The following is a 26,912-nucleotide window of genomic DNA, read 5'->3' as shown; positions in this document are numbered from 1 at the left end:
TGGCTTCCCAAAGTGTTGGGATTACAGGCATGAGCCACCGTACCCAACCCATATAAAGGTTTGAGGAGAGCTATCTTTGAATGATTCGGCTTGCCTTAATGGGTAACAAACCACTCCAAAACAAAGTGTTTAAATTAGCAACAATGTGTTATTTCTCAAGATTCTGTGAGTTGCCTAGGTAGTCACTCTTCCAGTTTCATTGGGGCTCTCTCATGTAGTTACATTTGTGCAACCTTTGCTAAGCAACTTTATCTCACAAGACTTTTATAACATGTTTTTTTTTCGTTACATGTGTTGGTATGGCTACCTTATATTTATGACTAATGGCACTAAATAGTGCCATTATTAACTGTATGTTGTTCAGGGAAGGGCAGGGCCAATGGATTGAATGGTATGGAGGACTTGCTGGACCTGAATCCACGACCACTGCTTTGCCACACCAGTGTCCTTGGTAGCCTTGCATTATGATATTGGTAGAGGCATTTAATAACTGAATTTATGGTGGGAATAAGAAATTTTATTTTTAAGTAAGTGCGTTTTTTAGAAAGGGAAGTCAGTGCAAAGACCATTACTAAGTAAATGATGTTCTAGGCTGTATGAGACTATAGCAAAAAGCACGAAGCTAGTATGTAAACTATCAAAGTTTGCAAAACACTCTCTTAGTTCACAATTTGCAAATTCTGTAAAAGGTCAAAGGCCCACCTACTACTTTCGATATATGTGGGGGTCTTTGAGAAGATGATAGGAAAATAAAAAGATGTGAAGTCATTAAGATATTTCTTCTTCCTTCAACCCCAGAACAGGATGGAGGTGAGAAAGTACCTCCCTACTTCCCTTCTTAGCTGTATTTCTTCTCACCCATTCTTATCATTATTATTTTATATTTTAGTTTTTTGAGATGGAGTCTCGTTCTGTTGCCCAGGCTGGAACGCAGTGGCGCGATCTCGGCTCACTGCATGCTCTGCCTCCCAGGTTCACGCCATTCTCCTGCCTCAGCCTCCCGAGTAGCTGGGACTACAGGCACCCACCACCATGCCTGGCTAATTTTTTTGGATTTTTAGTAGAGATGGGGTTTCACCGTGTTAGCCACGATGGTCTCAATCTCCTGACCTTGTGATCCACCCTCTTCGGCCTCCCAAAGTGCTAGGATTACAGGCTTGAGCCACCGCGCCCGGCCTCACCCATGATTATTATGGTAATATCAGCGCCTGACATTTATGTGGTATTTTATGGTTTGAAAAACTCTCACACACGCTTGATGTCATTTGATCTATAAAGTATTTGATCTGTATGGCCTTTTAACCTATATAGAAAGTAAGCAAAGTGATTGCTTGTCTTTGAAGGGAAAGAAGGTCTGGGTACTGTTGGAATCATTCTCTTAGTAGGGGCAGAACTTCCCCTATATGCATAGTTTTCTATAAAGCGGATCCTATTTGTTGGAGGCCAACAGTGCCTTTGGTCTTCTGGGAATCACTGGGTAAAGCACAGTCAACATTAACCGCATGTTTTCCAGGGAAGGGCAGGGCCAATGGATTGAATAGTATGGAGGGCTGGCTGGACCTGAATCCAAGACCACTGCTTTGCCAAATCAGTGTCCTTGGTAACCTTGCATCATGATACCGGTAAAGCCATTTAATAATTGGCAACATTGGCACAAAGTAGTGTGCCATCTAAAGCATTCCTGTTCTTCAATTTCTAGTTCAAATTGTCGTTTCTTCCTCAGGTCCTTTGATGTGGAATTTCTTTCCCTCTTTACTTGCAATTCATAGAAATTTTAAGGTTTTTCTACTGTATTTGTCTTAAATGACTTTGTTTGGAGTTGCTTATATTCGTAACAACTTCCAGTGCAAAAAGTGGGTCCTTAAGAGCAGAAACACAGTCTTACCAATGTTTATGGTGACCACAGCCTCCAGTACCATGCTTTGTACATAGCAGGTGCTGAAGGAAGCTTATGGGCTTGAGATTAAAACATAAGACACAAAGTATTACCAAAAAGAGAAAAGATTCTGATAGTATGTTGTTTTGCATCAATATTCTTTTGAGACTTTTATATTTTGTAAATTGTAGCCTAAGTATAAATTTTTCATGGTCCAGTTCACCTTTTTAAAAAAATTTTCTGTCATCCTTTCTAGATGTGAGATTTAGGTTCATTTAGGAGCTGTGGCAGAATCAAATGCTGCTATCCTGGGATCTTTGAGCAGATTTTTATCTTTAATTTTTAAATATGTAATCCCTATTTCTCCACTGAATTTTGAAAATTAAGGGTACACATTTTGTGAAACATTCCTACTTTTCTTTAGTTGCATGTACATTAATGATTATTTATACACATGTGTTAAAATTATCTCAGATAATGTCACTTGAATAAGATTTTTATAGGTAGAACTAATATAGCAATTTAATAATTTACATCAGCATTAAGATTGACTTAACATTCAAAATAAAAGCTATTTAAGCAGGCACAGAATTTAGCAGTAGTTTTTTATGTTTTTATGTAACCTATAATTAAAATTATTAACGGTAGAAATCTTTCAGAAACTCTACAGAATAACAACTTGAATTCTCATGAACACTTGGTTACTGTCTCTAATATTGAGGATTGTACTGGCTCATTTCATCCCAGGTCCTAAATTTACTAAGGAATAGTGTCACACCATTATTTAAAGGCTACACAGTTTTCTGATCATGTGCTAACCCCTGAGCATATTTTGTTTGTTTGTGTAATTACTCCTCTTAGCTGTGAGAATTTGGAAGTGCAAGTACAGGAACAATATCTGTATACCATGTTGTATTTGTTCCATATTTTCATTTAAAAAACCCACACACATTCTGCAGTAAGATGATGACAAGCTAGAAATAGTCCCTAATAATATAACCTTTTCCAGCTTCCCATGAAAATACTTGCAAACAGCGCAACATCTTTTAGAAAACAGAGGCTCTTGGAAAATTCCAAAATGTCTCGTGGGGGATTGAAATGTATAGACAGGAAGAGCTAGTGAAGAAAATAACCATTGATTGATGCTTCAAAAAGCAAGGGAAAGAAGGTCAAAATGCATGTATTGTAAAATTAAAAGTATATTAAAGAGAATGAAAAGGTTCGAATGCTCCTGAAAATTAAAGCAAATACTAAACCATGTGAGAGAGTGTGAAGTGTGAAGGGGTTTAGCATCTGTGATTTGGAGGCACTGGTTTGAAGAATCCAGTTGTAGCCTACACATGCATTTGTACCTGAACAGCATGGCTCTCTGGCATGCAGGATGCAGGACATGTTGACTCATCAGTCAGCCTCTTGGATGAAAGAGTAGGGGCAGGTAACTGGACATCTATCACCTACGTTTAGGACACATCTTTTGCATTGGCCAACACAGAAACAGCCTTTATTTTGTGTATACCGTTACTTACAGACTCCAATCATTCTGAGTTGGGTGGTAAACAGATGCATACTGAAATTGTAGAACATATTTTGTTATTAAAGATCAAGCCCAGACACGCATACACAGACACACGCACACACACACACACGCACTCATATATATATATATGGATGTGCGCATGTGCCCTTGGTAACATTTTAGAGAATTTGGAAACTATAATTTGTAAGGTTATATAGGCCAAATTTTCTCACCATAATAAATGAGAAATTCTATTTTAAAAAATTTAGATAGAAATGTTCAGGCCCTTAAAAGCTAAAAAATACCGTCCTAAAACTTGGTTAACAGAAACCATGCAGTTGTCGATTAATTTAAACATACAAATATGAGAATATCATACATCAAAATGTATGGCATATTTAAAGATACGCTAAGAAGCATATTAACTATTAGAAGATAAAAAATGTAAGTCATTTAATTGTTAAATTCAATACTTAGAAGAAAGCAAAGAAAACCCCAGAAAGAAAGCAAAAAGATAAAAATGATAAAACTGAGACAGGAGCAATACCAGGTAGTCGCAGGAGAACAGAAAATTCCTGAAGGCAGTTTCACATGACTGTCAAAAGGGAACTGTTGGAATAGCTGCAGAAGCTAGGGGTTGATAAGACCTGAAAAATCAGGGTGTGGGCCAAATTCGCTAAGACTGACTGGACCCAACATGTTACTGGAGTTGACTTAGGTTTCACCTAGTACCTCATTAGATGCTCACGAACATACTAAATCACACACACACACCAGTGCCATGACAGTACTGGGAACACACATACTTGATGCAAAAATGGGCAGCACCACAGTTCCAAGAAACCTCCACCTATTTCCAGGAATTTTTATGAATATTTTACCCCTTGGTTAAAGAAACCCATAAAGTTAGCAGCCCCAAACCCCTTTGCGTGACTCTCTTGAGTACACTCATACTCTCCTTTCTTGAATGTGTACTTTTCATTTTGTAATTAATCTCCACACTTTCACCATTTTCCAACTTGTCCTTGAATTTCTCCTTGCAAGATAGTGTCAACAGCCTGGACGCTGGCCAGGGTCAGAGGTCCCACCAACATTTGGAGACCTCCCTTAGCCCACCAGCATCAAAACTAACTGTAGAAATTAGTAAATTAGAAAGTAAAATGTGTGATTAGGAAGTAAATCTGGCTGGGCGCGGTGGCTCACTCCTGTAATCCCAGCACTTTGGGACGCTGAGGTGGATGGATCACGAGGTCAGGAGTTCGAGACCAGTCTGGCCAACATGGTGAAACCCGGTCTCTACTAAAGATACAAGAAATTAGCTGGGAGTGGTGGAGTGTGTCTGTAATCCCAGCTGCTTGGGAGGCTGCGGCAGGAGAACCACTTGAACCTGGGAGGTGGAGGCTGCAGTGAGCCAAGATCATGCCATTGCACTCCAGCCTGGGTGACAAGGTGAGACTCCGTTTCAAAGAAAAGAATAAAACAAAAAGTGAATCTAAGAACTGCTTTAATTTTTAGGAAATTCAGCAAGATAAATGTTTAACAAAGCTAATTCATAATTAGATAAAATACATAAAATTAGAAATAAAAGTTACAAAAACTGTGTATATTAGCATATTATGTACAATTTTAAATTAATAATTTGAGTCTAAATGAAATATATGATTATTTGGGGGGAAAATATATATGCTCAAAATCAACCTAACAATTGAAAACCTGCATAGATAACTTTTTTAAATAATAAAAAAAACTCTCCCAAGGTATTTGTACAATCAATAATTTTAAAAATATCTACAAAACTTACTGAGAAAAAAGTTACAAAGCAAAAATGACATGCACTTGGGCAGACACAAGCACGGCTTCACTAATCTCTGAAGCAAGGTGGACGTGGGTCCTCTGTCAACTGTCAGCCAAAGTCCTTAGGAGACTTTGATAAACAGAGCCCCCTACTGACCCACACTGAACGTATAACGTGAATGAGAAATAAACTGTTTTGTTAAGTCACTGACATCTTGAAGTTTTTTATTACTACCTATTTTGTCTGATATTGACACTAATATAAAAATTTATTCAACAATGTAGAATAAATAACCAGAAAACAGCTCCATTATCTAAAACAACATAATATGCAATAAAGAGAGGCTAGGTGCAGTGGCTCACACTTGTAATCCTAGCACTTTGGGAAGTCAACGTGGAAGGATCACATGAGCCTAAGAAGTTGAGACCAGTCTGGGTGACACAGTGAGACCCCATCTCTACTAAAAATTAAAAACATTAGCTGGGCGTGGTGGCACATGCCTGTAGTCCTATTTACTTGGGAGGCTAAGGTAGGAGGATCTGTTAAGCAAAGTAGGTCAAGGCTGCAGTGACCCATGATTGTGCCATTGCACTCTAGTCTGGGAGACAGAGAGAGACCCTGTCTCAAAAAACATACAGCAATCAAACAAAAGTAAATAAATAAATGAGGCATCATAGATAAGTGGGAAGGCACAGAGATAACTTGTTATATGGAAAACTAGAGATTTTGATTCTTACATTATACCATAGAAGAAAATAAATTTCACATAAATTAGAGATAAATTTGCATGAAAAGTCAAGATATAAAAGTAAAAGGCATCATGAGGGTGAATACTGAAACTCTGAAGAGGGCTGTAGGCTTTTGAGGGGATTTAAAAAAATTTGGAACTGGAAAAAAAGCTAACTCCAAAGGAAGTTGCATAAAATTTAAACTAATAAATATTAAATTAAATATTAAGAAACCAAAACCTAGTCAACTGCCACTCAAGTCTTACATACAGTAATTATATGAGTTCCAATCACAAAGATAAAATCAAGCAATGTCTTCTTAGTAAAACTCATAATTTAGCTTATAAGATCTTATGATCAACATTGAATTCATCTTGGAGAAGCCCAAAGCAACATTGGCCAGACTTAGAGCTTGGTTTTCAACTTGGCTCTTCTGCTTATCAGAGATGTGAGCTCTGATAGTCACGTAACTTCTTGAAGACAGCTTCTTTTTCTGTGAAGGCATTGAGTCAGGTGATCTTTAAGGTCTCTTCCAATTGTCAAATACTGTGATAATGTAGTTATCCATATCAATCAAAATATTTTAAAATATTGTTAAACAGAGATATAAAATAACATAAAGATTGTTTAAGATTGGCTTAAAAGAAAAAGCATATATTTATAAAAGCATAGCCTTTTGGCCAGAACCACCATCTTTCAGTAAATCGCCAAAATGATAAACAAAAGGGAAAGAGGAGAGGCATCTGATATATGTTCTCTAGACCATCTAGAAAACATGGAGTTGTTTCTTTGGCCATGTACATATGAATCTATAAGAAAAGTGATATTGTAGATATCAAGGGAATGGGTACTGTTCAAAAAGGAACGCCCACATGTGTTATCATGGCAAACCTGGGAGAGTCTACAATGTTACCCAGCATGCTGCTGGCATTGTTGTAAAGAAACTAGTTAAGGGCAAGATTCTTGCCAAGAGAATTAATGTGCGTATTGAGCACACGAAGCTCTCTAAGAGCTGAGATAGTTTCCTGAAGCGCGTGAAGGAAAACGATCTGAAAAAGGAAGAAGCCAAAGAGAAAAGTACCTGGGTTCAACTGAAGCCCCAGCCTGCTCCATCCAGAGAAATGCATTTTGTGAGAACCCATGGGGAGGAGCCTGAGCTGCTGGAACCTCCTCTATGAATTTATGGCATGATAGGTGTTAAAAAAAAAAAAAAAAAAAGGCCTGTAGACTGTAAAAAAGAAAAAAAAAAGCATGTATTAAACAAGTTAGTCTTATTTTCCTCTTGGAATTTGACAATTTGATGCATGTGTATACTTAGATAAGATACAAAGAAGACATGTGAGTCTTTTACTGAAGCAAAACTCCAGAATTCCACAGTCATAAATTCAGTCTTATGACCTGGTGACCTACTTTTGATGCACAGATTTTTTGCGAATTACCCAGTAAGCAAGTCAACACACAAAGTAAAAGGATAACATATCATGACAAGTACTTAGGTCATTTATTTTGATATGCAAGGTTTGATTTTAATTATTTATACAATTTCATAGTGCAGGACTAAGTGTCTTGTGGTCTTTTTCTAAAAACTAATGAAGGTGTGTAAAGATGAGCTCTCACTAGAGCGCTTTTCTGTTAAATTCTTACAGAAACATTTATTTAGTGAAACTTGCCAAATTTAGATTAAATTACATCAAAATCAGTGCGATTTGGACAAACTAAATGTGTTTTTAACTTACAAAGTAATAGAAAGTAGATATGTGCTTAAGAATCGGAAATGAAGTCACCAAGTAATAGTTCTGATCTTTGCCCATTCAACCACTACTGCCCCTTTTCAAGTCCAGCAGTCAGACTGGACTGGGGGATGAGATCCTAGGCTTTCTTTTCACATTCAAGAGAAAGAATAGCTTTTTGCCAAAGGCTATGAAATAGTAGATGATGTCAACGTCTGTCACTGATGGGAACATGATTGTCTAAACATTTATGAAGAAGATACTCTGTGCTAAGCACCGTACCAGATTCTAGGAATATAAAGGTGAACACAACCCAGTTCTTACAGTCAGGGAGCCTGAAGTCTATTGTAGAGATAAACACATGTATTAGTAAGGATGAAAACACTATTCCTTGTAATATACAAACACCCAAAGTTCATATGACTCAACATAATGTAAGTTTACTTCTTACTTGTGAGTGGCCTCCTATGTTGTCATTCAGAGACTTGAGATTCTCCCATTGTTGGCTTGCTTTCTCTTAGATCTGTGGGGTCTTCTGCCAGATCTTTGTATCCAATTAGAAGAGAGAGTGTGGAGAACTGCACCAGAGGAGTTTATGGTAAGGACAGGGAGTGATATACATCCCTTCTGCGCACCTTCCATTGCCCAGAACTTAGTCACAAAGTCATACATAACTGCCGTGGAAGCTGGAGACTGGGGAACATGGGCCAATTTTGTACGCAGGAAGTGGGAGAAACGTGTTGGTTTGCTGTACTATGTGAAGAAAATGGATCACAATTGTGCTCATTATTATAACAGAGATGGAAAGCATTGTGCGGTGGAGGTCAAAGGAAGGAAGAAATGACCTCAGCTGGGATAAGCTCACACAGGATAGAAATTAGTTAAGGGCACCTATCAAGTTGCAATTGCAGTCATAGACTCAATAAATCCTTGTAGAATAAATAGAATTTAAAGTATTCCTAAATCAGGTTAAATGAAACCTTGAGAATTTTGTAATAGAAATCTATAGTGTTCATTATGAAATTTTTAAGGAGATAATTGTTGATTTTTACACTGTTGTAAGATACAAAGGATTTCTTGTACACTCTAACCAGTTTCATCTAATGGTAATATTTTGTAAAACTATGGTAGAATATCACAACCAGAGTATTGACATTGATGAAACCCACCATTGACATGGTCCCCATTTGAATAATTCAAATTATTCATATTTTCCTAATTTTACTTGTACTCATTTGTGTGTATGTGTGTATTTCTATCAATGTTATCAATTGTGCACTCCCCACCACATGATACAGAACAGGACCTCTCCCCCTCTGCTAACTTCTAGCAACCCCTCTTCTTTCCTCTATTTCTAAAATGCTGTCATTTAAAAAATGCTATATAAGTAGAATCATACAATTTTAACCTTTAGTGGTTGGCTTTTTTCACTCAATATAATTTTCTGCATAGTCAACCAAGTCCTCGTGTTTATCAACAGTCCACTCCTTTTTATTGCATGATATATTAATTCCACCATATGAATACATCACAGTTTGTTTAACCATTTGACATTTGAAAGACATCTGGACTGATTCCACGTTTTGACTACTGCAAGTACACTGCTATGAACATTCATATACCGGTTTTTGCAGGAATATAATTTTCCATTTCTCTGGTATAAATGTCTAAGACAGAGTGAAATTTGCTGGGTTGTATCATATGAAAATCACATATTTAATTTTATAAAACACTACCAAATTGTTTTCCAAAGCTGCTGTACTATTTTACATTTTCATCAGCAATGTAGAGAGATCCAGTTTATCTGCATCCTAACCAGCATTCTATGTTGTCATTATTTTTTATTTTAGTCATTCTTAATAGGTGTGGTTTTAATTTGCGCTTCTCTGATGGCTAATAAAGGTGAACATCTTTATCAGTGCTTATTTTCCATCTGCATATCATAACCATGTTGTTTTTTATTTTAAAGGAGTTTAGAGGTTTTCCAGTTCTTACAAATAATTTCCCCTTCTTTTTATTTTAATTTTTTAAAATTGCGGACAATTCCTATTCATCTTTGTACACTCCATTTGAACGTCCTGTTTTCTTTGAAGCCATCTTCAACTGTCGAGCCTAGTTAATTAAACCTTTGTCTGGCTTCTACAGGCAAAATGAATCTCTGGCTTTTCTCGGTTCCAGTTTGTTTTTCTTTCTATTGTAGCGGTTATCAAAGTATATTTTCATGAGGATGATTACCTGTCTGTGCTTCCCACTAACCTGTGTCCTGAGGGAAGCGACTGTCTTACATATTTTTGTCTCCTCAGCACCTAGTGTGATATCTTGTGCACTTAAATCCTTAATAAACATTTTCAATGACTTTGGGTACTTTATGTTCTGCCTCTTTCCCCCAAAGGATTTGAGGGTCTACTTTTTGGGCAGGCACCATGCCGGACACTTTCACAAATGCTATGTCATTTAATTTTCAGAACCACCATGAGGTATAAGGATTATCTCTCTATTTTGCAGCTAATGAAGCATAAACTCAGAGGTTTAAGTAATTTGAAAGTTAAGACATCAGTAAACAGCGGAGCTAACTCTTGGCTGTGGATACTTTTGTTGCTATGCCATAATTGCACGGAGGGGGCGCAACAGAGCTGTGTTCGCTCCCCTGCACTATGGCGCCCCCGCCCCGAATCACGCACTGTCTGTTCTAGCGCTGGTTCGTGCATCCTACTGACAGTCTGTGACTCTCTGGCCCACCACCTCAGAATGGGCATTGGCCATTGCTACATTGCCCTTCCCTGACCTACCTTTCCCAGAACACTTTCTTCCCCACTAGCTCCGAGGCTTAAGACTTCTATTAACTTCACTAAACAACTCTGCCAATGTCATCATGGCTCTCCATTTTCTGTGGTGACGCCTGTGCCTTTAGCCTTTGAGTTTTTCCTTCCAATTTCACCTCTAACCTCCCCATGCCATCTTCCTAGTTTCATACCACCTATTTCTCAATGGAATTAGATTCCAGTTAATTGGATGTTTTTGAGGGCCTATTGTGGAAAACCCGCAATAAGATGTATGAGGAAGACAAAGATGAAGGCAGTGTCTTTTACTCTCAGAAAATTACCATCTAAGGCAAGTACAAAAAATAAAACCCCTATTCTTACTATATATGGCACTTAAAGTGCAGGCACTCTTTCTTTAGTTAATTCTGCTCTCAAATGCCCCAAATTTATAAAAACGAAAAGCCAAAGTGGACAGGGCTCTGGTACTAACCTGAAACCTGTCCCATCACCAAGACAAGACTGTGTTCCACCATGCTCCATTTAATGATGCTAACCTCACTTTTTTCCCGCAATACTGTTTGAATACTGAGAGTTTAGTGATTTTTTTTTTTTCATGTGAAGGGAGCACTGATGAAAAATAGACTCCAGATAGAAGGAATTACTATTATTTATGTATCAATTTAATAAAAAACATCTTGCACAAAGTTTATAGTATACTATGACTAAAAGATAAACTCTAGAACATTATACCTTGAAACAACCTAATAAAAGCAACAAAATGTTAACATTTCTTTCTTTACTTTTTCTGGGAACAAACTGGTATTAATAACACCTCATCAATTCTATGATGAACAGTTTTACCTCTGAAATTGAGACCTGTCTTAGAGGTAATGACACTGCATAGTTTAATTGGCACCATTTTTTCCTTCTTAGTGTTACAAAAATGGTGCATCTTGCAATAGACGGTGTCTTGGATTCTATGATATACAGTATCTGTTTGCCAGGTCCTAAAGGAAAAGAGAACTATCCCCATCCTATTTGATCGTATAGCTCTAGTGGGGGAGACAGATGTGTAAGGAGATAAATTATTAGGTAAAGGGACAAATGCAGACAAGTGTGGCTGTGCAAATATCAAGAGAAGTAATGAGGTGTCCGATTCAAATCCATTCCTTTCTTCTTTCTTGTTGGCAGCAGGTACTCTCAGAGGGGAGGAGGTGAGTGGAAATGTCTTTTACAAGCTGAGGGAGACTGCAAACACCTGTAAAGATGTTTAGTCATCTGTCCTTGCTGGGTGCCCTGCTCCAATTTTTAAATTTTTATTTATGTATTTATTTATTTTTAACCAGAGGTCAAATGGATTCTCAAAACCATGGCTGGCAGAATCAAATTTCATTTGGGTGTTTCCCCTACCTCTTAGGCTACAGTCTACTCATGGAAAGAGCTTCTCTCCAGCCCCAGGGGCACAAATCCTGATTAGGGAAGGCAACCAAAGTCAGCCATCCAGTTTCCTTTCCAATGACTGGTGGAGGCCTGAGCATGTGACTTCATCTTGGCCAATGGCATATGGAGAGCAGTCTATGGGATAATTTCCAAAAAATGTTTCCTCGGTGATAAAAAGATGCTCAGAAAGAAACATTCTTTTTTCTTTCAAAAAACTTGCTTTGAACCATTATACCCTTCATCCATATAACCAAAGCCACTTGTACCCCAAAAGCTATTGAAATACAAAATAGGTAAAAATATATTTCTTATATATATATATGCTAGTGACTCTGTTAGCTACATTTTGTTTTACATCTATGATCATAAGTGAAAATGGTTTTATAATTTTATTTTTATATTATCATTATCTAATTTGAGAATTTAAAATTCTAGTCTCATTTTAAAAAAGCCCAAGTGGTGAGGATTGCAGAGGGGAAGACTGGTGAGTGTGTATCCTTGATCTTAGATGTTACTGAGCTCCCGGGTTAACCTACCTGAAAGCCCAACTTCTTCTTATGTGAGACTGTATGTTTTCCTCATTGTTAGGACCTTTCAAGTGGATATTTTCTTCATTGCAACCTAAAATATTTTAAGATTGTGGCTAACACTGCCTAGGGGTATTGGGAAAACACTATTCAAAATAGGTAAAATTCAAATCGGGTCTTGTAAAATAAATGAAGACAAGCCATGGGGAGAGGAAAGAGTACTTGCAAAGGCAAGAGAACAGTGCTTGCAAAGGTAAGGTGTGATTGACTAGGCTATGTTGGTGTAACAATAAGAAATTTCATTTTGCCATAGAATAGAGATAAGGCCAGGAGATGCCAGAGAAGGCTTTTTTTGTATCATGTTGTGGAGTTTACTTTTTTTTTTTTTTTCCCCTGTTGGCAACATGGAATCAGTGGAGCTTTAAAATAGGTGGACGCCTTTAAAAGATTTACATATTAGTCATCAAACTTTGGTGGCAGAGTGACACCTGGAGTGAGTAGAAGCTGATGGCAAAAAGATTAGGGGAGATCAGACTCTTTTAAGGTGTTCGTGTTTGTAAATGAAAAAACCTCTTCACATATCTTCACATAAACTTAAGCAAAAAAAAAAAAAAAAAAAAAAAAAAAAGTCCTATGTCATTGAAAATGTGGAGACAGAACTTGCTACAGAGCTGACTGGATTCAGCTGCTCCTATGGTGTTTTCAGGATTTTGCCTGTCTCTCTCTTGCTCCTTGCATTTTCTGGTTTGCTTCTCTCTGGTTTGGCTTCATGCATAGCCAGTTCCCTGACTGCATTAATTTTCCATCATTGTCAGAAAATCATCCCAGAAAAAAAGAACACCTATTTCTCAAGAGCTCCAGCGAAAGCCCTGCGATGCATTTTGTTGGCTTGCCTTGGGCTCCATATCATCATCCTCAAATGAATTACAATGGCCAGAGAATTGGCGCATTCTAATTTTTCAAGCCTAGTCATATATCCACACCTGGACTCAGGGGGAAGAATCACTGAATGACAGATTGAGAAAGGGAGTGATTCCCCCGAAGGGAAGAGAAATGTAGAGATACAGAGCAGACTTCACTAGTAGTTATGCTCCATGAAGAGAAGATAGTCCATGCCAAAAAAAAAAAAAAGATCTGCACAAAGGCATGGAACTAGGAATTGAGAAAATAGGCTGACCTTCAATGTGGGAGATGATACTATTTGTTGTTAGTTTTACAGCTGAGGAAACTGAGGCTTAAATAAGAAAAAAGAATTTGCCAGTAGTCCCATAGCTTGTTATTTTTTATTTTTTAAATTAAATTTAATTCTTCTTTTGAGATGGAGTCTCACTCTGTCTCTCAGCCTGGGGTGCAATGGCACGATCTTAGCTCACTGAAACCTCTGCCTCCCAGGTTCAAGTGATTCTCCTGCCTCAGCCTCCTGCAGAGCTTGGATTATAGGTATCAGCCACCACACCTGGCTAATTTTTGTATTTTTAGTAGACACAGCATTTCACCATATTGGTCAGGCTGATCTCCAACTCCTGCCCTCAAGTGATCCGCCTGCCTCGGCGGATCCCAAAGTGCTTGGATTACAGGCGTGAGCCACCGGTGCTTAGCCAGTCCCATAGCTTGTAAATGGCAAATCTAGGATCCAAACCAGGTCTGTGTGACTCCAAAGCCCATGGTTCTAACCCTTAGGCAACAAGGCCTCCTAATGAACAGCTGAAGAAGGGGAATGGGAGTGGAAACCAATTTACTGGTATGCTCACTCCAGCTGCCTAAATGGGAAAGGAATAAAAAGGAAATCATGTGCTGTCTCTGTTACCCGACTTCATCCTCAGTAAGACTGAGGGAAGTTGGAGAAGAAAGGTGTACAGGGAGGTCCTACCCTAAACCGAGGTTCTTCAGCCTCAGCTCCATTGACATATTAGGCCAGACAACTCCTTGTTGGAGTTGGGGAAGGATGTCCTGTGCATTGTAGGATGTTTAGCAACATCCCTGGCTTCTACCTGCTAGATGTTTGTAGCACCTTCTTCCTTTGTGACGACCAGAAGTATTTCCAGAATTCTCATATGTCTCCTGAGGAGCAAATTCTGCACTCCCTAACTGTATATCCTTCCTTGTCCCTACCTCCACTGGAAAAAAAAAAAAAAAACCCTCCACCTTAGAGGCTGAGGCCTGCCAGGCTACCCTGAGCTGTGCTGTCCTCTGCCTTAATGGAGGCCCTGCCCCACTGTGAGCTCCAGTATTTTCAGTGTGCCTACTCTCTCCCCAGAGGGGACTCAGACCACACCATCCTTCTCCACCCTGCAGACAAGGTTGATTGCATCTATTTGCTCTTGGCCTTTGGAACTGTATGATTTCTGGGAATGTTTTTGGGTAAGAAATTCATAGTTCCCAGGGTCCTGATATTTTCTGTTTCTCAATGACAAAGACCACATAAAGAAGAAAGATCACATAGACGGTAGGTCAAAAGCAAAGGCAGATTAGCCATCATTGGTTAATTCAACTGAGTTTTGCCACTTAGATTGCCTGCACTATATTGGAGGCCACAGAGTGAGAAGGGAACAACCTAATTTCACCATTTACAGGAATTGTGACCCAGGGCAACTTAACTTCCCTGAGCCTCAGTTTTCTACAACATGAAACTGATAAGATGCCCATGCCTCTGAAGTCATGATTTTATGGAGCAATAGTGCTGAGCAATTACAAATTTGACTATCTTCAAAAGGCCAGATAGTCAATATTTGCTATTTTACATATAGAGGAGCGTAAGAACTGTGCTTCCAAATGAAACAGCTTCTAAAGATGACCACTGATATGGTTTGGCTGTACCTCATCCAAAATCTCATCTTGAATTGTAACAATCCCCACGTGTCAAGGGAGGGACCAGGTGGAGATAATTGAATCATGGGGGTAGTTCACTCCATACTGTTTTCATGATAGTAAGCGAGGTCTCACGAGATCTGATGGTTTTATAAGGGGCTTTTCCCCGCTTTTATTCTGCACTTCTTGTTGCCACGATGTGAAGGGTGTATTTGCTTCCCCTTCTGCCATAATTGTAAGTTTCCTGAGGCCTCCCCAGCCCTTCAGAACCGTGAGTCAATTAAATCTCTTTCCTTTATAAATTACCCTGTGTCAAGTATTTCATCATAGCAAGATGAAAACAGACTAATACAACCACCATCAAAAAAAAAAAAAAAAAAGAAAAAAGAAAAGAAAAAAAGGAGGAAGAGAAGACAGAAGTAAAGCATTTAAAAATGCTTCTGAAAAAAAATCACTTCTGTGGAGTATTTGTTAACCTATGTGGGTTAAATAAGATATTTTTCTATTTAGTTTCTGATCTTTTCAAGTCCTAAAAGAGGCTAATTTTCAAGTTTTGATATGATCTTACATAAGAAAAGTTAATATGGAGAGACAATCTATTACTTTTATTATTATTTTGTTATGGAGAACTTGGGCCTCTGAATCTCTAACTAGAGAAGGAAGAGACCTCTCAAATTCAGCTGTAAAACAAAAGCTGGTGACTTTCTGAAATAGAAAGGGAGAGAGAAAGGGGTAAAAACTTGAATGCTTTTGTCCTTATGTCTAAACTGGTAACATAAATAATGTTTTCTTCTAAGATATTTTTTAAGTGTTAATGCTCTCACAAAATTTTAAATTTTAAACCACTTTGATATCAAGTAACAGACTAAGATACTAAGACACTTGAGTGAAATTCACTAATCTGTTTTTGCCAAAGAGTAGACCAGCTCTTTCCGTATGGACCACAGGGCTCCAACTCTCTAGTATCCCCTGGCTATTTTTTCACGTGGACTCCAATAATTACCCCTCTACTGATTTAGTACAGCTTTCTTAACTCCTTGTAAATCTCAATGTCTTTGCCCTCTTTGCTTCCTCTTTTTATTCTGGTTAGAGATTGTGTGTTTTGCAATTAGACTACGTTTATTTGGTATCGCCAGGAAGTGAGTTCTTACTAATAAGAAAATTTCAGAAACACTATAATTTTTTAAAAATATACTATTGACAAAAATCTTTGCAAACTATATCATTCATTTTCATGCCTTAGTTAACAATGAATTGACCAAATGTGAATTTTGCTTAAAAAGCAGTCTGGTGGAAATATAGATGATATCCTAGAAACTGAGGTTTATAGGATTAATTGACTTTTTAAGTATTTATTTCAACAAAGATTTATTGAGAAATCATTATATTTTATACACTCTCCTGTGTCAGTATTGTATTCTTCCTGATTGCCATGATATTGAAATTACACAAAATCTAATATGTAAGAGTCAAGGGTTATACAGTTTTCCTATTTTACTTTTTTTAATTTTCAGAAAACAAGGGACAAAAATCACAAAATGCAGTCAAAATGCACTAAAATTTGACATATTTATATATGTATTCAAGCAAGTTTTTTTTTTTTGGTTCCAGCAACTTTCACCTTTCTGTGAGATCAAACAGAAATGCAAAACAGAAGAAAGCAGAAAATGTAACAGTCTGATAAAATAATTGTAGCAAAGACCTAGAATATCACTCTAATGAGATGAAAGGACCAATACCCTGCTTTTATAAGAATAGACAACAGTTGATTGAATTTAAACACAGATGAGACTATGCTTATACTTCACATCCTTCAGTTCTGGGAGGAAGCAAACAGCAGCGGTTACAGATTATGATAATAAGACTAGTGATTAGTATGACTGCCAGGGAGGCTGAGCAGCACAAAAGCCCACTGATAGACTGCAGCAAGAATTAACTGAAGTACAACTATCAGTTCCACTGATAAAGGCTCTATTTTAACGTGAACTTTGAGAAATTACAAAGAGCAACTGAAAAATCTTCAAAAGTTATTATAAAGTCCAATTAAAGAAAAATTGGTTGTTGATCACGGAAATGGCAAGGGCACTGCATATACCAAAGGCTTAGTGAAAAGAGCAGTGTGTGGAACAGAAAGTAACTCTATATGATTAGGGGAACAGTATGGTTAAAAGATGTGGCTAAGAGAGTTCAACAAAAGTCAAATCAAAAGGGCCTCTAAGCAATCTTACAGGTGGGTAATGAGAGCCACTAATGGCCCAAGTAAAGGAATGACATGATCACATTTGTGATTGAAGAGATGATGGGCGGTAGTGTGAGAGCGAAAGGGAGAGGGTGACCTAGAGGCAGGAGACATTTTGAGAGAAAACAACTCAGGCAATAGGGGCTGGTGGGTTGCATGAAAATGGAGAGAAGAGGACAGGTTGCAGAGACACTTGGGAGGCCAAAGCGTTACAACTTGATGGCTGATTGGATGTTGTATTTAGATGATATGTCATAAACAATGCCTTAGTGTTTTCCTTGGGTAACCAGGTAAATGGTGAGACCATTCCCAGAGATGGGACAGCAAAAAAGCAGGTTTGGGGAAGAAAAAGATAATGAATAATTTGAGACAATTAATTGGGGAACATCCATGTGAAAATGCCCAGGAACTATACACAAGTGTTTGAAGCTCACTGGGGAAGAGATTTAGGCTGATGGCAAATATGCAAAAGCTATAGAATTGAAAACACTTTAGTGCAGGCTACATTCCATTATACATATTTGTTTTTCTTTCTAATTTAACTGCTCTTAAGAAACTGCACAGAAAGCACTTACAATTCCATCTTCTGTCCCTGAAATTCAGTTGGGTCTGCATTAACTTGAAATATTGATCAGCATATTTGATTTGCAATATCTACTTCCTATTTGGAACTTTAAAAAGCAGATAGGAATGTAAAAAATGTGTGGAACTTGTGGAAATTGACATCTAAGGCTTAAATTTCACTGTAATTTAATAGTGTTTTAACTGGGAATCAGTCTGTATGGTGTTTATAGTTTGCATGTCATGGAAGAGTTATTTTTAGGGACTTAAAACTTCTCAAAATTGTCTTCTTTCATTGAGAAATAGATTGCTGGTGGCTACATCCTGTATAACTGAGGTCACAAAGAAATAATTTGATGAAATTAATAAAGAAACTTGATGTTCTCTAGGCAATTGTATGCTGCCAATGTGCTAAATCTTTGTTAACTTATTAAATTATTGTTTTATGAATCTTTTGCAAGACTATATCCAAATTGAATGTTTTGCCAATATCAATCTCCCACTGGTTGTTCTAACAAAGAATTCTCTTTCAGGGACAGGTCTTTTTCCTTGGGGAAGTAAATAGAGCCAGTGATTTACTGATAAATCCACCCAGTATATACATTATTTCTGTCCCATATATCAATGTCACTGGCAACAGCTTGCTTTACTAAGTGATTCTGCAGTATCTTCTCAAAGACTATTTTGTTTAGTAATCCGATCAAAGTGCCAACATGAATACTTTTTAGCATTGTATGAATTGTTTTTATCTTTAATAGCACAATTGGTTCTGAGACACCTATATGAAATGATTTCCACTGCTGAAATTTTAAGTAGACCATATTGGTCTAATTCTTTAAAAAATGTTAGTTTGTGTATCACCCATGTGTAATTGAGCATGGATTATTTGCTACACACTATATTTAAAACTGAAATGTTATTCTTGTTTCCAATTAGGAGAATTTTCCCATTTGCAGCTCTTCCTAAGCTGCCCAGTTTTCAATTTCAGGTTTATTATCTAAACATTTTGGGAGACTAGACAGCCTCCTTGTTTCATGCTATTAAATGGCATTAAACATTCTCTCCAAACCTTGAAAATGGATTGTGAAACTAATGAGTGATAGCTTTGTGAAAATTTACATGGGGGTGAACAGAAAACCATAAAGGAAAAGGGCTTCTTTGATGATGACTGACAGATAGTGACAGAGCTTTCCATCTTGGTTTTAAAAAGGAGGTTTTACTGAGTGGGTAGTTCAGTTTAACATCTTTGTAAGTTGATCCTGGAAAGGACTTTAGGAAGACAATCAGAAGGACACAGATTTTTTTTTTTTTTTTGAAATGAAACATTAAGACAAAGAAAAGTTTTAAAAAATGGTACTTAAAAAACATGCTATTGATTTTCTTCTTGTGTTTGGGATGCAGGCATTTTAGCATGTTCCATTTCAAACTGGCTCTGTGGAAGTGTGTTGTGCTATGTACATAATCTTCAGTAAGAGATTCTACTTGCAGCATATTTTTCTTCAAAGGCTTTGCATTTCTGCATAAAAAGCTTATTAATTATTTGTAGCTGCTTGTCATCGTGTTCTGATAATAGAAGTCTGGTCAAGGATAATAATTACCACTTCACCTTTTTGGATCATATATATCCACTATTCCTAGTGCAATATTACCCAAAGCATCTCTTCTCTCCCTGTACACAGGACCAAAAGTGCAGGCACATCATTTATTGATAAGACAAAAAGAATGTAATGAAATTATCAATGTTCTTGAATTAATTATGAACATGATTAAGAAAGCTAAAATCTCAGGAGCCAGGATCTCATTACCCATTCAGTCTTAGGGATTGCTTTCATTCAGCGAGGCAAAAAGGCTTTGAGCAGCCCCACAATTGCCTTTCTCTCATTTATTTGTGCTAGAATTAAGGTTTATTTGTTTTCTGTTTTCTTCTTCTTCTTCTTCAGATTGTTTCTCTGTCTTTATCCATTAACAAACTATTTCCTCCTGTATCTCAGAAGGATGCACCTTCTAGGGCCTACATCTCTGTCTGCAGTCTGAATACCTTCTTTTGAGTGCATTTCTCTCAACTCATTTTGCTGGAGCTCCTAAATATCTCTCAAGGTAAGTCTGAGAATGTAGCCAAAAAGTTCTTTCAGATTTATGTCTGCAGCTATACAGCAGTTCTGTCTGAATCCCATTCAGCTAGGAGTCTTAATGACATCATTATTACGCTGTCTGGACTGGGCTAGATTTTGCTTGGAGCCTTCACTGTAATTTTACTTATCTTTCTGTGTGAACGTACAAACAATACATGTTTAGGGTGGGGGAAATGATTCAAAACTAAGAGGGAAATACATTTTTATTCAAATCAGGTTTCCAAGAGTAGTATAAATGATAAGCAAAAAAATCCATTTTCAATTTATGTTTGGTGTACAGATATTCTGATATCTCTAGAATGCTTACCCTTTCATCCTTGATAGTATAACTGAATTGAGAAGGACAACGGCAATGTAATACCATGTTTGGGTTTATTTCTAAAATTTCCAAAAGTTCCTTTTTAAAAGACATTCTGAATTTCTGGTAGTATAATGTCCAATGCAAAGGAATATTAAATTACTGTCTGTTAAAAAATGTCTTGGAATTGTCCTAATGGCACCTCAATGAAATGATACTTTTTGTAAAATTAATCAATGGTAGTTTGGCAGCAAACTTTTCTGAATTGGATAATAGGTCATTTATAAACAAGGTTATTGGCAAAGCAGGTAAAATCCTGTCAGTATGCATTTAACAGGCAGATACAGAGTGATTAAAAACAATCACACGGTTGGATGTTATTTTGGTTTAAACATATTAATAAGGGGCACATATTCTTCCATAAGCAAATTTAGTATTGCAAAGAGAAGAGAGAAGAACTATAGCTTCAGGCCATTGAATACAGTATATGTGATACTAAATCCATTGATTCTGCTTTTCTTTAAAATGGTGATTTGGTAAGATTGCTAAAACATCCAGGAATCTGAATGCATAAAATCATTGAAAATCCAAAGCATGTTAGAGCAATAAGTGACAAAGTGATTTGATTATAGCACACAATACATAAAAATGATCCTCTAATCTTAGGAACAACCTTCACATTTCATAATTTTTTAGAAAATGTGGTTAAATAACACAAAGGGAGAAGGCTGTTTGACTTTTTCCACAAACCTACAGCCTGTGGATACAATATTTAGTTAATTATGTATTTTGCATAAATTTTTTTCATATTAACTAAATATCCAAGATATTGAAATATACTGCTGGAATATGCTATGGTTTATGAACACCGTACTTTTAAATTTGGGGGCACTTTAGAGATTTTTGTCCTTGTATATGTTCTACTGCATTTTTGAATGCTATTAACTTAATAAGCAAATGGTTATTAGAGCTTACTAAAATCACAATTGCTAGGCATTGTTCATCTTAGTTCTTACGTTAACTAAATTAATTGAGATAGGCAATTTAATTTGACAGTGTTAAAAGTGCAATGAGGCATGGAATCTTGTTTTCAGGCATCAAAGAAAAAAAGCAGTAAAGATAATTTTCTCACTTTATGAAGCGAGAATGTCAGGGAGAAAAAAGCATGTTTCTTAAGTAGAAGCTCCCTGTACTTCATCTCATTCTGAGAAAATGGAAATATCTCTGAATTTCTTTTGATATTTCTTTCATACTTATCAAAAAGGGAAAAATGAATCATAAAATATCCTGCATGCTGTTTCTACATGAAAGGAATGAACAGAAGTCCCATGCGGCTCTCTCAAGGGGAAGCCCGTTATTGTGGTTCTCTAGGTGGTCGCCGGCACTTCAGCGATTGGACATGATCAGGCAAAACAGTTTGGAAGCTGAAAGACACAGATAGCAGAGGCTGAGGTGAAGGAGAAGGAAGTGCATCACTAGCAAAAAAGTTGGTAAAGAGTACTTTTCCTTTAGTTTCTTAGTGTCTAAGTAGTAATATATTTCCAAACAACAAAATAAAAAAGAAAATCAATTATGAGTGCCATAGTGGGCTAGATGTGACTAATTAATAAGCTGTTAATAAACGTTTAAAAAGTGTAGTATAAGTAAAAAGTATGTAAATGCTGATCTTAGAAAATCAAAAAGCATACTCCCGTTTTACCAAGTAACTGTCAGAAGCTTTGTGGTTTGTGTTGTCGTTAATTTTTAATCTAATAAAATGTAATGATAATTCCGTGTGTCATCACTAACTTCACAGAGTTCACGGAATTTGAAAACTAATAATTGTATATCAGCGGAGAAGATTGAATATTTATTCCATTTTTTGAAGGTAACATTATGTGGAAAAAAGTAGGGATAGTATTTGAAATCATGCACAGCTGGTACCGGGTTTTTTTCTTTTTGAGTTTACCTTTGACACTTCACACTTCTGATACTGAGTGAAAAGGTGAATGTATTCAAATCTAATTGATATGGAAATAAAACTTCAACTGAGAGTCAATATAAGTAATCTTAAATATTTAATATATGAATACTGCTTCGCTCATCGTTTGAATGAGTTCTGAAATTCAGAAAGTGCTGAAACCCCCTATGCACGTGAGTTATACACATTCACAAAGACTTTGTAGCTTGCTTTTAAAGAAGCAACCTACAGGAGAAAAAGCATTAGCAGATGTTAGGAGATTTCATTTCTGTCAATTTCTACTTGTGACCTTGGATAAGTTATTGAACCTTTTCAAAGCCTCTATTTTCTCTCAGCAAATCTAGTGGAGCAAATTGATAATATTTAAGACTCCTTCACACACTAAAATCTATTATTTTGCATCTATATTTGTATTTGTGTATGTATTCATTTGACTGTATAAGTAAGCCTAAAATCTGCCTTTAGCATTTATTTATCCAAGTCTTAAGATATTAGAGAACATTTTTCCTTTAGAACATGAAACTCTAATATTGTATGCCTGTATGTCGCTGGGACTTTAACATCTGAAGTCTCTGCTAACTTAATTCCTGAAATGCAGGGCTTCATTTGCTCTTAAACATTCCTCCATTCGCATTTATGCTGATCTGTACCTCTAAACAGTAGGACTTTGCTTCCCAGCAAATATGTCTTTAACGAAATTCCCCTAGTGTAGAAAGAGCGAGTTGTTTCATCTTCACATTCCTCACAGCAAGTTGTTGGGTCTTTGCAAATTGCTAATAGGCTCATTAAGCCCCTGCTATGTACATCTACTGAGTGAACACGGAATTGATCATTGTTACTAAAACTGAATTTCAGTTGTTGGTCAGTAGCCTCAATTCTGCAATCTTTCAGAGCAGCAAGTTTTTAAAAAGACGCTTAGTATAGAAGATGAGAAGCAGTGTTTTGCAGTTTCTTCCTCGTAAGTTTCAGGACTGGCAGTTTCCAGAGAGAGTTTGAGGGTGCTCTGTGGTGGGGCTTAGATCTGCTCCGAATGGGTTAAGGAGAACTACCTGCTTGAGATTGATTTAAATCAGTAATGGATCATCTCATAAAGCTGCTGTTACTAGATATTAGCCTGCTATCTCCGTCCTCTGATAGCACAGATAAGAAGTGCTTACCGCAGAGAAGGTTCCTAGAGGACAGATATTGTTTCCTGTACCTCAGGGAGTAAAAAGCCATACTGCTGGATCAGTGACTTTTCCTAACAGCAAGTAAATTCAGGCCTTATCAAGTTACAGCACAAACTGCACTCATGTTTTATTATTCTCATTAGAGATTTAAGGACTAATTCCAGTTGTTAGCGCTTAGCAGTTTAATGTTTTCCATAGATAAGAATTAAGATTCTTCTGGGGGATTTTTTTATTTGCTAAAGCTTGCAAAATATAATGCGGTGATGCACTTACTGTGATGTAATGCGGTTGATTTTCTAAATGTCCTGAGTGTTTTCAAGGCATACATTTTAAAAATTTAAATCTAATGACGGAATTTTTCTGAGTTGGACATGCAGTCATTTCACTGAAACATGACTTTCTTTGTCTGGGATCCCAAATCAGCTCTGCCTCTGGAAAGAGTACCAAAGAGGCTGAACTTGACGCTTCCAAAGCTTGTCCTTATTGCTGTGTATTTTCGCAAAGTAAACTCACTTAGTTGAGACTAGTAGGGTCTGATTCAAAAGAAAACCTTGAACAAGATCTATTCTGTAAGTAAACTGGGCTTTAAATTACTTCCTTGAAGTGAAACTGACTTTCCTTTCCCAACCAGGCGGAGAAAAGCTGTGACTGTCATGTTGATTTTGTTTCTGTTTCAAAGAGGTTACAAAGTTTGAATTTACAAGTAAAAATCCAGGCTCCTGTGAGCTTGGATACTAACATTGAATCAACGCTTTAATGACTTCCCAGTAATGGGAATCTGCTGTTGCCCCACGTCACTCTTCCTAATGTTCCTGAAGGGGGAAAAATCATTTATGAATACAAAAGTTTAAGTTGCAATGTGATAACATTATTACTGGAATTAAAGCTCAATGATTAATGATATTTTTGATCATGTTTATTGAAATTCTTCTTTTTGTATAGACTCTATCATGAAAAACTTTATTTCCATCACCCTTGTTTCCTTGGGTTTGTCTAAAGATCTTTCATTACATGTAGTATGTGGCTGTATGGTATTTAAGAGGTGGCTGAATTTCAATAACGTAAGTCATGGATACTATAGTTGTCAAGTTTGGGGATCAGGTCACTTAAAAGAAAATGTGGTACATATAAATAAAATTTGCTGTCATTATGAGATATTCATTGGCTGACCCACTTTGATATCCATTCTTGGAAAACCATTTTCCTAAGGTAAAAACAGTTCTAGAATCAATGACAGAAGAATGGTGTACTTTGTGGCAGTTCAGGAATCCTGAGTATACTTACTAGGTAGGATTCATCATGTAGTAACAAAAATAAGAATAGCAGCGATCATTTCTTGTGTGCTGGATGTTGTGACAGATGTTTTAAATGCCTACTTTTATATATCGATCATTTTCAAAGAAATTCTCAAAGTGTCAAATTTACGTTTTTAATTTTTTTTAAGACAGGAGGACCTATCCTGGTTAATGTTTCAGTTATTCCTGGATTCGCAGGTTTTGTGCCTGTTTATGCCCCAGATTGTTTCCCTCTTTTTGGCCAGTAATCCTCTAACTGCCAGAAAAATGTAACATGCTTGTTCCAGTTACGTTACTGGGTGCAATCCTCCCTTATACAGGAAATAAATTTATTATGAAGAACTCCCAGTAGAAGCCTTGGAAAACTTACACAGAGCTGTGCTGTGTCCAAAATGCTGTTCAGTAGGTTTTCCAAAGCACCCAGGTAACAGCTGGTGCAGGCCATGTGCCAGCTCTGACAGCCCATATGCTCTCTTTAGTGCAGTAATTATCTCAACACAAAACTCTGATAGCCTAGTCTACTGGGTCTAGTTTCCCTAGGTTAAATTGACTCAGTGGCTTTGTTAGTAAGTTCCTTTGGCACGGTAAGAACTTCATCAGGAGTTTAAGTATTGGGATAGGCTTCAAAGACCAACATGACTGCTACTTTCAAGACAGGTGGCTTATTAACCCTCAGAGATTCTAGGTGGCAGTTCGTTAGGCTATCACCCCACAGCAGCAATCTAGTTAAAGGTCTGCAGTTGTTTCTACCAGATATCCAGCTTAGGGGCGGTAGTAATGCATCTATTTTGGTCACAGGCTAAGAGTAATTTTGGTATTTCAGTTCTCAGGCAGATACTAGGACTCCTGTATTTCAGTGGTAGTGTTCATAGTGGAAGAGTTGGAGTGAGAAATTGTAAGAGAGAAGAGTCAAAAAAAAAAAAAAAAAAAAAGAAAGGAAAAAAAATAGGTGAGCTGGATCAAAATGTGTATAGCTGTTCTTATTTACAGTATCACAGAGAACACTTTTTAAAAAAAAGTTCCCGTGCCTCTGAGATGTTAACAATCCATGTCTGTGTACAAAATTCACTTGTTGGAGGCTTGAAGTCTGTATTCATAATCTCTTTTTTTCCTTCTGTCCTCCCTCCCTCCCTCCCAACTTCCCTTCCCTTCTTTCTTCTTTCCTTTCTCCCCTCCTTTCATTTTCCTCTTTTTTCCACTTTTCTTTCTCCCTTCTTTTTTCTTCTGAGAAATACAATCATTGAAAGGACCAGCTGCAATAAAACTATAGATGCAGTCCTGCAATTTTAGTACAGACAAAGCTGCTCATAAATTGAGTAGCAACAATCTTGAAAGATGTTGCTGGTATATAATTGAGCCATAGACATTTGAAACTAAACGAAGGTGATAGGATATTATCACTTTCGCTTCTTTCTGTCCCCTGTTCTCATGGAATTTAGTGGAGACCTTGAATGACGACTGTGTTTGTCCTCACATGATTTATGTCAGGCACAAGTTTAAACCTCACTTCTGATCTATTTATAAGATGATACTGGGCTTGTAATCTTAACAAGAAGGTTGAGTAGCTAGATCTTTTGGCCAACATCAGCCTTCCCTGTACTGAGATCATCTGCTAAGATTGATGGGAGCAACATAAATGGCTGCTTCTCCACCGGATCTTTTGTGGGGAATAGTTTCAGATACCCCTGAGAAGAGAGATGGTGTTCCGGCCCATTTTAATAATCACGTGGTGTGAAGTAATTAGAGTATCTTAATTATTACTGAACATAAAGATGGATTCAAGAAAGTGCTATCTCCTTTGTCAGTATAGCTTTAGTTTCTAGAGTTGAAATGGAATTCTGAAGTAGAGAGAAGTGCAACAAAACAAGTGGAATGTAAGTTCCAAGAGGAACTGGTTATGTTTTATAATTCTACGGCATCTGATTTATTTCGTCTTTCACCCCACACAGGTTAATCTGGTTCTGGCCAAACCTTGCCAGTATTTCTCACTACTGTTACTTCAGAGTAGTGCCTGGCATGTAGTCAATACCATAAATATTTGCTGGATGAATACAAAAATGGATGGATTGGGGCTTT

The 26,912-nt window shown here is 37.1% G+C and overlaps 1 long non-coding RNA gene across 1 annotated transcript in view; it reads left to right on the top strand.

Moving 5' to 3' along the window:
* The window catches only part of LOC105481715 (uncharacterized), a 41,513-nt gene extending 21,523 nt beyond the window's left edge, over positions 1-19,990 (top strand). Inside the window, exons 5-6 of the long non-coding RNA XR_987142.2 lie at positions 8,167-8,243; positions 19,974-19,990. This is a non-coding gene — a long non-coding RNA (uncharacterized lncRNA). The remainder of the gene's footprint in view (positions 1-8,166; positions 8,244-19,973) is intronic.
* The last annotated feature ends 6,922 nt before the right edge of the window (positions 19,991-26,912 follow it).

This window comes from Macaca nemestrina, chromosome 16 (assembly GCF_043159975.1).
Source record: "Macaca nemestrina isolate mMacNem1 chromosome 16, mMacNem.hap1, whole genome shotgun sequence".
Classification (NCBI taxonomy): Eukaryota; Metazoa; Chordata; class Mammalia; order Primates; family Cercopithecidae; genus Macaca; species Macaca nemestrina.
This window is presented reverse-complemented; position numbering and strand designations above follow the sequence as displayed.